Source organism: Ambystoma mexicanum, chromosome 11 (assembly GCF_040938575.1).
Source record: "Ambystoma mexicanum isolate Mex_15411 chromosome 11, UKY_AmexF1_1, whole genome shotgun sequence".
Classification (NCBI taxonomy): domain Eukaryota; kingdom Metazoa; phylum Chordata; class Amphibia; order Caudata; family Ambystomatidae; genus Ambystoma; species Ambystoma mexicanum.
This window is the reverse complement of record NC_090934.1, coordinates 1,341,116,000-1,341,126,020: the sequence shown is the minus strand read 5'-3', so window position 1 is coordinate 1,341,126,020 and position 10,021 is coordinate 1,341,116,000.

Below are 10,021 nucleotides of genomic sequence, written 5' to 3'. Positions count from 1 at the left end.
GTTATAAAGATACACAGATGTTTATTCAAAGTAACTGAACAGTTTTCAAAGGAAAAAGCAACAGATAGGTATCAGGCCCTCAGTACAACACAGCAAAGACCAGCCCTGTTCGGTGTGTGTAGGGAGAAAGCTGTACATCAGAATATTCATGCTTTTTAAACAGTTTTGTAACACAATGTTCAGCCCCTCTGTACGTTAATAATTCCCAATCTAGGGTTTGTGCCGAGTTCAACTCTAATTCGCCCAGCTATATGCATATGGATCACCTTCAGTTTACATGTTCAACAAATCACAATAGCAACAGTATATTCTCGGATCTAACATAAGCCTTAGCACATATTTTAATACAATGCAGTTCAACAAGTGTTCACGTTTAGTATTTACACAACATTGTGCTTAATATATGTTCGCAGATTAGTATCGTTGGCACAAGTAATCCTTATCCACAGGTCAACGAAGGACAATGTCTCAGTACATGACCCTAACATTTGGCCTGCGGGCAGTTTAAGCATTAACACGCATGCAGAGGTCAAGACGGCCATGTTGCTAACAGAAGAACACTGTCCACCATTTTAGAACACAGGGTGACTTTGGGGCAAGAATCAAAATGGCGGATTAACCTAAAATGGCGGCTAAATCGATCTAAGGTCAGAACCTTGAAGCGCAGATTTCGTTGCAGAGCGACTGGGCTTAGGCCAATATGTACAATAAAGGAGGCATGATATGATTTACCGTCTAACACATTGTCCTGCCCAATTAGTATAAGTGATAGAGTGTGACCTTGCCTATGTCCTACTGAACCTATTCACTGCCGTTGCACAGGGACGGACTGGGGCATAGCATTGTCTCACTCACCAATGAAAAAGTGACCCATAGTTGCAAATGGCAATGCTTTCCTTTTGTGACAGACTGTCTGTTTGAAGAGTAACCAAGGGGCAGTTATATGATCAATTGTGATGCAAATAGTGCAAATAAAGAATATGTATTTAGCAACACTGGTCAAAATTACTAAGCGCATAGTGAAGAATCTCATCAAACTGGGCTACATTGACCAAAAAAATGGGCCACTTTCACCCAAAAAAACAGGGCCACCCCAGCATTTAAAATTGTTTGGTTCGGGCATTGCTCTATTGCCCGATAGGCCAGTCCGAGCCTGCTGATGCATGGAGAGATTGTGTGCATCAATTGAGTCTGTTGCACAGGCAGCATTCAAGTAGGTTAAGAACTGCTGTGTCCATTCTTCCCAAGGAACGTGTGGCCGAGTGATGTTTGAAGAAACATCAAAGGTAGTTCCCTGGTGTGTGGTGTCAAATGATTGGTATTGGTAGGACCTCTGCCACTTGGGTGGCCGAAGGCCGCTGAGCACACTGATGAAGACAGGTCAATAGGTCAATAGCTTGGGGTGGGCTGTCCATGCCATAGTCAATGGAAGAACCTTGACTTTGTGGCTAGACATCTGTAGAGATTCACATCTTTCTTTCCCAGGAACTGAAAGCTTTATTTGTGTTGCAGTACAACCGTGAGGATCATACGATCATTCTTCTCCTGTTTTCAGTGTGCTGAAGTTTTTATCTCAGTGTTGCAGTGGACATGGGAACAGTACTCTTACGCTGGCTAATTACAGATTCTACCTGCGTTGGAAAGCTTGCTCACTAAGAGCTCACTATTTTAGGTTGGTCATCGGTTTTGTATTCACACGGTGGGCATGCTGCGCGTCTGCTGATGGGGTGATGCTGTTGCTTTTGAATTAGTCTATTGTTTTTTTACACCGTAGCGATGAACATTCCCCTGGAGAATCGGTTCCATGTGATAATGTTGTGAAAAAGTCACCAGGTAGCTGACAATTTTTTTCCATGACCCATAACATTATTTTCCAAATATTCTAGGGGTATAATTATATATTATTATATATTATTACCTCTAATCCTACACTATTTGGGGAAAGTTTTTGATTGGCTGGAGGGTGCAGTTTTACGGAAATGTCACCACCTGGTGCCATTTTCACTGCAACATTTCACTGGATACGTTAGAATCTGGGTGCCTGTGATCTGCAACTCTCACTGTTGCACGTCAACCTGCAATGTTGTCAGGCATTCTGTGGAGTTTGGAGTGTGTTGCACACTCAACTGCTTGCAGCTCTGTGCATTCACCCCTGCTACAAGAAGACCACGTGGACCCTGGGCATACCAGAATACTTTTGGGGGGCAGCACAGGCAGCAAAGATAATATGGTTTTCTTTTTTTCCTGAACCACAGCACAGGTGTCTCTCCCGACGGGTTCCAGGATCAACTGACAAGATGGGAACCCTGGTGAAACATTTAGACAAAGGACTTGGAAACTTGGTCACAGCTGCCCTGCAAAGCAGCTGTGAGGCATGTCAGGATGCAAGACCATGGGCCATATTCCGAGGTGGGCGGTAAGGGATACCGGACACCGTTAAGGAGACGGGTGCCGTTAATCCCTTACCGCCCAATTCCGAGGTCCCTTAGCGAGAACCGTAAAGGACGTGTGGTCTGACCACACGTTCTTTACAGGTCCCATTAAGGGACCTTGGAGCTAATAATGGGCCCACAATCAGCCCCCTATGGGGGCTCAAATGGGAATGGGGAATGGCATTTGGAATGGGGACTTACCGGGTCCGCCTAGGGCTGAATGTCCAGGTAAGTCCCCTCTCCACCAGACCGGACCCGGACACGATTTTGGAGGCAGCCATGGCGCTAATAGCGCCATGGCTGCCTCCAAAGTCGTAATGAGGCCCCATGTCTGTAAAGGGGATCATGCTGTGAAAAGTATTTGGGTAACCCATCAGACATGGGCAGGTCGCCCGCATTTGTATGCCTTAGAAGCTGGAAAAGATTAGGGGGTGAAAATAAAGTATTGATGGGTTTCTCTAGAGGGAACGTGGGGTTTTCCTTGGTACTGCTAAATCAATAAGAAGTCAAACACACGATTGATTAAAACTAATACATTGAACAGAATTTGCTTTTTTTTTCAAATATAAAATAATACATGTGGTTATTTTTACTTTCGTCATTTAAAATGGATTTATTTAGACTGTTTACATTACTTTCAATATACAAATCATTATCAGTACCTCTTTAATATAACCTCATTATTTTCAGTCCATGACATTATTCTAACACAGAACAAAACAAAAAAAATATAAAATAGTATTTTTTCACTTTCTAGCATGACCATGGCTAGGACTATTTATTTCTGTTTCTAACATGCTTTGGGGCGTGGTCCCTGCGCGTGCTAGAAATCGGAAATAAATAGTCTGTCCATTTGTAGCGTGGATGCCCTGCAAACATTCCTCGCTGCCCTGTGTGTTTCTGGGAGAGCCCACTCAGACATGAGGGGTATTTCAAGGGCAAGTGAGGAAACAACATACTTTTCCACTCCCCCACAACGCCTTCCTAGTCAAACTTTGTTTGGCCAAAATCACTGGAATACAATCATCCATAGCTCTGGCATTCCAAAAATTGAATTCATACCTCTGCTCAGGACTAGTCAAAACCTAATATGGCAGCAGAGCATCTGGGTTGTTATGAATATATCATCGCTCATGTAAACCCTATTTAATGGTACCAGTGGGAAGCACTCTGAGTGTGAGTCACTACTAATTTTGCAATACTGATCAGAATTTGCTCTGCCCAACATCTATCGGAAAAACATACAGGAAAAGCGTCTGCCTAACCGGTGTCCCAGACTGGACTAGGGATCTTGTAGATAATTTAGCACACCTATGTCTGTGAACAGTTGTCATGTGGTGGTACTGAAGCTCAAATTCTGCATCCAGAAGCATTTCCCTACTTCGCCACCACTTCCTGGCTAGTGATTTCCTCAAATTGGTGTGAGCAGGATTGATCAAGAAATAACTTCACTTTGATCATTTCAGTAAGGGGAGATAGTTCAGACAAGTGTGCCACTTGGATATTTGTTTTTGTAGATGCATTTGAGCGGCTTTCTAAGTCCTCAGGTTCTCAGTTTTTAAGGAGTCATGTGTCATGTTGACAGTTCAGTTCCAGGGCAGTTGGGAGGCGGGAGACAGAGAGGGAAGTCACGCGGGAGGGCGGGTCAGTTAGTTGGAGGAGGAGTAAGAATAAAGAATGATATTTTGCTTGATACGCTCTGTGTCTGTCTCTTCTTTACTGCGCAGCAAGGTGCATGCGCGAGATTCTCAAATGACTTCCAGGCCACTACACTGGTGACGAGGGGGTCGCACTGGCAGTGCGTGAACCCATGTCTGAGCAGGGTGAGGAGCGGATGCCAGGAGGCACGACTGCAATACCCAGTAGCAACATTACGGCAAGTTCGTATCATCCCGATCCAGGCTGCACGGGTGAAAACAGTGCCCCGCCCACATTTGAATGCTGTAGGCGAGGTGTTGAGGTGCCCGGGCCACAGCGATGATGAGGATAACGACAGTCAGAGGGCCAGAGAGGAGGAGGGCCACGTGATGGTGCTTATACCGTGAGGCGGCCATCACAGGAGCTGCTCACTCCTTTGGAACCCCACAGGGACAGACATTGACACGGTGCTCGTGCCCATCAGGCAGCTGTGTGGGCCACCAGAGACACCAGAGGCCAAAGCTGATAGTGGAGGTCCACACAGCAGCAGGGCGAAATGTCTGCTTAAGATGCAGGCCAGGGTGCCCAGGACCATGGTCCTGCTGCTCAGCAACAGCAACCTCCATACAGACTGCCAGATTCCCTAGCAGCTCAGATGCCAGGTGCCTATGATGTCACAGATACGAGCAATATGGAGGATGAACTACATAAGTTTGTAGAGCATGACATCATAGAACCGTCACGGCCCCACCACGTGGGTTTCACCCATTGTTCCAGTGCCAAGAAAGGCTCAGAGGCAATCAGACTGTGTGTGAATATGAGAAGGCCCAACCAGGCGATTCGAAGGGAAAGACACATGGCACCACGTATCATTGATATGATTCATTTACTAAATGGGGCCAGGGTCTTCTCAAAACTGAACCTGAAGAAGGGCTACCACCAGTTGGAATTAAGTCCAGAGAGCCGGAACATCAGAACCTTCGTCACACACCTGGGACTGTGCAGGTACAAAAGTTCCACCATGACAAGGTCACACCACTATGGCCACAGGCTAGTGGTATGATTGAACGGTTCATGGCCAATCTGAAGAGAGCACTACAATTGGCTCGACTCACAGGACAACCCTATGAACAAGTGCTCCATCAACTGTTGAGGGACTACCGAAGCACGCCACAGAAGCTCCACCGGCAAAACCCCAGTGGAGATAATGTTTGGTAGAGACATCAGGACCTGGCTGCCCCAGGCCCATCCCCAGGAGGACCGACCAACCCTGGACCCCAAAATAAGGGAACATGATCAGGCAGCAAAGGATCGCATGAAGGAGTATGTGGATGGTCAATGGAGGGCCCAAAACCCCAACTTGAAGTAGGGGATGTAGTCGCTGTAAGACAACCCCAGACTCACAAGCATACAGCTGCTTTTCAAGAGGAACCAAGGAGACAAGGGACTGACCACTCGAAATTCCTCGCATTTCAAGAAAGTTCTCCTTTCGGGGTCACGGCGACTAAGTGGAAGAGTGGAGTTACCCATTGACTATGCCACTGATTATCCTCAATATGGAGAGCAAGAGGACTCAGAAGCGTCTGGCCGGGAGGACCAAGGTGAGAGATCCAGAGCCAGTGGCTCTGTTGAAGTTTCAGCTCTCGACCTCAGAAAGCCAGGAATAAGCCTTGCCGCCTCATTGAGGAAATGGCTTAGCGAACAGTGTTCCTGTTTGTTCATCACCCCTGTTGGGTAACTCTTTAAATTTGGGGGGGGTCATGTTGACAGTTCAGTTCGGGGTCAGTTCGGAGGCGGGAGGCAGGGAGGGAAGTGATGTGGGAGGGTGGGGTCAGTGAGTTGGAAGAGGAGTAAGAATAAAGAAGGACGTTTGCTTAATATGCTCCGTGAGCGTCTCTTCTTTACTGTGCAGCAAGGTGCATGCGCGAGATTCTCACATGACTTCCAGGCCACTACATTGTGCATAGAGAAAGGTCTTTGGGGATTTCTCATCCTCACAAAAAGGTAGCATTACGAACAAGCCAGGGTTACAAAGAAAGACAAGGGGGGGATTAAAAAGAGTTTCATGGGAACAGCATTGGAAAAAAACAGCCACTGGATACTGAAAGTACTAAATGGAGGTGGGCTAGAGGCAGAGTGTACTGTGGGGAAAATCTGGAGATTTCATAGTAACTCCTTATGTATGTATTTATTTATGTGTTGTTTACTTGTTAGGTGCTTATACAGGTAGCAAATACTGTTTCAAAGCGCCCACAGGCCAACAGGAAGAGGACAGGGAATGAAAGACAAAGGGCCTCATTCCGACTGTGGAGGCCACTGAAGGTGAAGGTAAGGGACCCGCACTGTTCATTCCGGGCCGCCACATTACGAGTTCTGCAGCGGGTCCCGCTCTGTACGCCTGGCCAAACCAGACCTGCAGAGCAGGACCCGCTGTCATTAACAGTCCCATTGTTAGCATCCTCCCCATTCCCATTGAGCCCTATGGGGGTTCAAATGGGAATGGGGATGTACCGGGTGGGGGTCCCACGAAAGGGAATTACCAGGCCCTCCAAGGTCAGAATGGCTCAGAAAGTCCCCTTTTGCGGGACCCAGACCCGAGTTTGGGGGTAGCCATGCTGTAAAATGTTGGCTACCTCCAAACTCGTAATGAGGCCCAATGTCATTATAACAATGTTAAATAATTAAATACAACTAAGTAAGAAGAGACAATGGGCAGGGGAAGAAGTACCTATTGTGCCCTGTGAGTGTTCAGAATGTGCAAGTGCAGAGAGGACACGGGTATGGGATAGGTGCTGACGTGCTCAAGGAGAGAAGCAGGTGAAGTGCTATGAAGAAAGGTAAGTGCAACCTCCAGTGGTGGAGGGTGAGCCGAAGCAAGTGCAGAGAGCCTGATAGGGCTTCCGAGAGTCTGACAGAGCTAAAGCAGATCCAGTCTCTTGTCTGGCAGACCCCACCATCTACCGTATCATCACCCAGTTAGACGAATGATCCTGTCATGTCTAGATTTCCTTCAAGGCCAGTCTGCTGTCTTGACCTAAGATTGTTTTCCTTACTAGAACCATTGCAAAGGCATTATGCCGGGAGAACTGACACAGAAAACACTTGTACTCTAAAATGAAAGGTTAACCACAGAAGAGTGGCAGCAGGCTGTCAAAACTCAGAGATTATTCAAAGAAAAGGAACTTGCCAATGACTAAAGAGAACACAAAAGAGATAGGATAAACCTAGGGCTCAGGGTCCTAACATCCAGTGCCTCTGGTAGACCATATAGTAAGGAAGCGGCGAGTGATGCCCAGAGCCTGGCATAGTTAAAACACATATGTTGTGGCTGGGAATGGTTTAATGTGCAGGCTCACTACCTCGAGCTGTCATGTAGACTGCACGAGGAAGTGTCTGAACATCGGAAAGATTTGGTAATATGCCACACTGTCTTCCCTTAGGGCAGATGCCATTTTAGACCTGAAACCAAGAGAAAGTGTGCCATAGAAAGATATGATAGAAACACATTTCAGACAGTTAATTAAGACCCCAGAACCGTACTTAAGATAATTGGGGACACTGAAAAGAAAAAAACAGTAGTGCAGGATGGCTTGCTGGAACACCACTTTAAAAATTAATCTGTGCGGAGAGAAATTCCAAGAGGGCTGCACACAGGTAACACTGCGACTTCAAACTCTCGACTCAGCGAGCGATATAAGCACATAAAACAGCAGATACAGCCCTCCCGCGAACTGAAAATAAAACCCATCCTCGTCGGAACGAAGTAGCTACCCGAGGAGCATAATAAGACTACCCTGGGTGCCATGACTCCGCAGGCCCAGGGGATCCAGAACTATGTGGCCCGGAGGGGCCTGCCGATGCAGAACAAAGTCAGTGGGCAGGACCGTCGGAGAGCACACCTCAGCAGGGCCGCCGTAAAACAGCAGGGGGACGGACCGTCACCTGACAGGGGAGAGCTGGACACAAAAAAGATCAGCGCATCGGTGGCTCACCTTGCAATCAACGCTGCTGGGCAATCCACACAGGCCACGGTGATGGAGGGAATCGGATTGCCCGCCCACAGGCAATCAGAAGGGCCTACCGGCTACCCTCAGTGACAGCGACGTGCTACGAGGGAAACGGCGGAACCCACTAACGAGGGCAGCCCCAAAGGCAGGACTCAACACCTCCGGGACTTTAACCGCTCATGCCGGAATCAGGTGGGTCCTCCCCTGCATCCCTCAACGAGTTCCCCACCGAAGACTGGGAACCAGCACTAGTTTGAGCCCCGCAGGAAAGGGGACAGGAACACAAGTCACTGCAGGGGCCGACTGAGGCCACTCGGAGGAAGCATCCTGCCCTGCACCCCACCGGCCAGCATGAGTGGACCGCAGGTGCACACACAAGACCCCCCTCTACGCGGTGATTGTGGGGCGCCAGCTCCCCATTCCCACCAAAAAGCATACAGCCTCACAGCAGGGGCAGGGCAGCAACCTGCCAATGCTACCCGTCCCCATAAAGATCTTCCTCCCGGACCACCAGCCCGCGGTAGGGAGACCAGAGGAGAATCGGGCCAACGTGGGCTGAGCAGACTGGCAGGGAAGGTTATCCCACCCCACCCGGCGTCATCAAGTTCACATATCCCGGATGGGGAGGCAGCAGGAAAAGGGTTACTCCAGATCACCCGGCCAAAACCATACACAGGAGCAGAAGACACACTAAACCCCCAAGCAAGGGCCCCAGGCCCCCGGGAAAACGACATTCAACTCTACATCGCCAGAGCATCCCTCCCCAGTCCGGGCAATCCTTGCAAGGAGAGACGTAAGGAGCAGACAGGGGGGCAACAACCAACCCCTGCCAAACGAAGGGGACCCAGCAGGTAACTATAAAACCCAGGAGGCGGGAAGAGCTTTGAATGGGACGGCCACCTTGAGCTTTGACCAGCACACCTGGATCATAAAGGGTCATAGATAGCACGTATCCCACGACACCCGAGAGGGGATGCTGGAAAACGCTCTCCAAGCATATCGGGAGCACAACCATAAGTAACCTTCAGGGAAGATCACCCAAGCAATCTAACTGAAGGGCCCCCAACTACCCGCGGGCCCGCCCCAAAAGACACAGGCCGACAACCGTCATCGGCACATGCTGGGATTAGCAAGGCAAGACAGAGCCCAACCTCACACAACCCAGGCCCGCAATGTCAAGAAACAGGAATAAGTAGACCTCGGCAGCGTTAAAGAACACAAAAAAAATGCAGGAAGGGCCCTTGGAAAAAATATGGGCCAAGGAAACCGACCAAGCGGGGGGGCAACCAGGGATCGACTGGTCCAAAGAACAAGATACAACCGCCACACAAGAGGACCGGGATAGACGAGTGAGCCACGCCTCTCTAAAGCTATTCCTGGGGGAGATGGTGGAAAAAATCACACCGGAAGGACAGAAACAAATGAACGCCCTGAGGGAAGACCTGGCAGAGGGTATACAAGACATATGAAGGGACATTAACAAAATAGAGGAAAGAGTGGACGCCAACGAGTGTGCCATACAGGAACTCTCAGAGGATGCGAGGGAAGCCGATACTCTTCTGGAAACTCTGGCAGCCGCTACCCACACCCTCGAGCTACAAACAGAAGACCTGGAAAACTGATCCAGGAGATCCAACATCCGAGTCAAGTTTCTACCGGAGGAGACACAAGACCAAGACCTAACGTCGGCCCTCAAGAGCATCTTCGCCAGACTGTTGGATGTGGAGGCTGGGCCGGAGATCCAATTGGACAGGATTCATTGGGTGGGCCCGAGAAGGTTGAAACCGGGGGCGAAACCAAGAGATGTCCTGGTGGCCTTCGACAACTACACCGTCAAGGAACAAATGCTGGCAAAGGCAAGAAAGGCAACCCAAATCACTTACAACGGAGTGGAAATCTTCCTGTATCAAGACCTGTCACAAATAACCTTCAGCAAAAGGAGGT